This window comes from Pleurodeles waltl, chromosome 4_2, assembly GCF_031143425.1.
Source record: "Pleurodeles waltl isolate 20211129_DDA chromosome 4_2, aPleWal1.hap1.20221129, whole genome shotgun sequence".
Lineage (NCBI taxonomy): Eukaryota > Metazoa > Chordata > Amphibia > Caudata > Salamandridae > Pleurodeles > Pleurodeles waltl.
The window spans coordinates 1,006,128,967-1,006,130,412 of NC_090443.1; the positions used below are offsets into that span (position 1 = coordinate 1,006,128,967).

Below are 1,446 nucleotides of genomic sequence, written 5' to 3' on the forward strand. Positions count from 1 at the left end.
ACCTATGACGAAATTTACATACCCATAATTCCTGTCACTTATGAGTTCGCCTGTTGTTTCCTTTTTGTGGCAACGTTTTATCAATATACTAGCTTAACAGCTATTATAAATTGTTTGTGTTTTAAAGGGTTTTCTTAGATGAAATTCGTAAATGAAATCGCCCTAACAGTCTGCAGAAGGGTGTTTAGTGGCGGCACAGACAGGCGCCCTCAAGCGCATACTCTGGCTTCTCTTCAAATCGAATAAATCTTTCGCCTTTTACTAAAGATTTCCGTGGAGAGGAATATTTAAGAGTTTCCATACATTTTTGAAAGCCTTGCTAAACGCAAGGTTACCCATGTTGAGTAAAAGAAAACAAAATTACCAATTAGATATTTTTTGTTTTTATAATGTTAGGTTTTCTCGGGGTGGGTATCCAGATTAGGTGTAAGAATGCTGGCTAAAGATGGAGAAAGGATTGGTCTTCGGTGGGGATACTGTTTTAGCGAGGGAATGGCAAGGGGTTGGGTTTTAGGGCAGGTGCTGCTTGAGGGCATAGTGAGTTTGGGGGGTATTGTTTTTGGGAGGTGGGGAGGAGGAGGGTGTGGGGTGGTTTTCAGGTTAAATAGGAAGGGAGTTTAGGCTTAGGGGGACTGCTTTTGGGGGTTTTGGGGTCGTTTTTCAGGATTAGAGCACGGATTGGGTCTGGGGGTACTGTTTTAGGTAGGGTTGGGGTTAGGTTTTAGGGTGCGGGTGGTTATTGGGCTTGGGGGGGATTGGGCCTTTGGGGGGAAATCTTTACCACGCATATGCCTTTAAAACACATGCTCTTACAACATAATTCATTGTAAAGGCACGCATGTTCAGGTATATGCGTGGTAATGGCATTCTTGTAACGCACTCGTAGTAACGGTGTGCGTTTCAATGGAATATGTGGTTCTGACATACAACCGCCCATCACTATCACTCGTTCATGGGCTTGCCTTTCGGAAATCCTTTGTTATCATTGGTAAATGCTCTACGTTTGGCCCTCCTTGGGACGGTTTTGTTACCGCCTTAGACACCGGCCGTTACATGGATAATGCATGTTTGCTGGTACGTTTGATTGCAAGCGAACTTTCTTTCCCTTTTGTGTCTCTCCTTCACACTCATGGCAGCTGTGGCGCTTTGAATCAGCTAGCTTCTGTCAACTGTTTTATTTTTCAATTTATGTGGCAAGAAAAGTCAATTTCAGAATTTACAAAGCTAATAGCTCTAACTCGAGCAAACGCGAAACCCATTGCATTGCAAATGCCTGTTATATAGGAGAAACTCGACCCGAAGGTATTGGATCGCTTTATATGAGCACCAATTATGTTACACAAAGACAAATTCATTTTTAGTAAGCACAGGGAGAGGTGGGCCGGATGTATCATCCATTTTTGCATTCGCAAACCGTGCGAATTTCCGTTTGCGAATGCAAAAATG

General features: G+C 43.1%; 1 non-coding gene across 1 annotated transcript; it reads left to right on the forward strand.

Moving 5' to 3' along the window:
- Positions 1-217: 217 nt before the first annotated feature.
- On the forward strand, positions 218-333 carry LOC138294277 (U5 spliceosomal RNA). The gene has a single exon (XR_011203317.1). It is a non-coding gene; the product is annotated as a U5 spliceosomal RNA (small nuclear RNA).
- Positions 334-1,446: the final 1,113 nt, after the last annotated feature.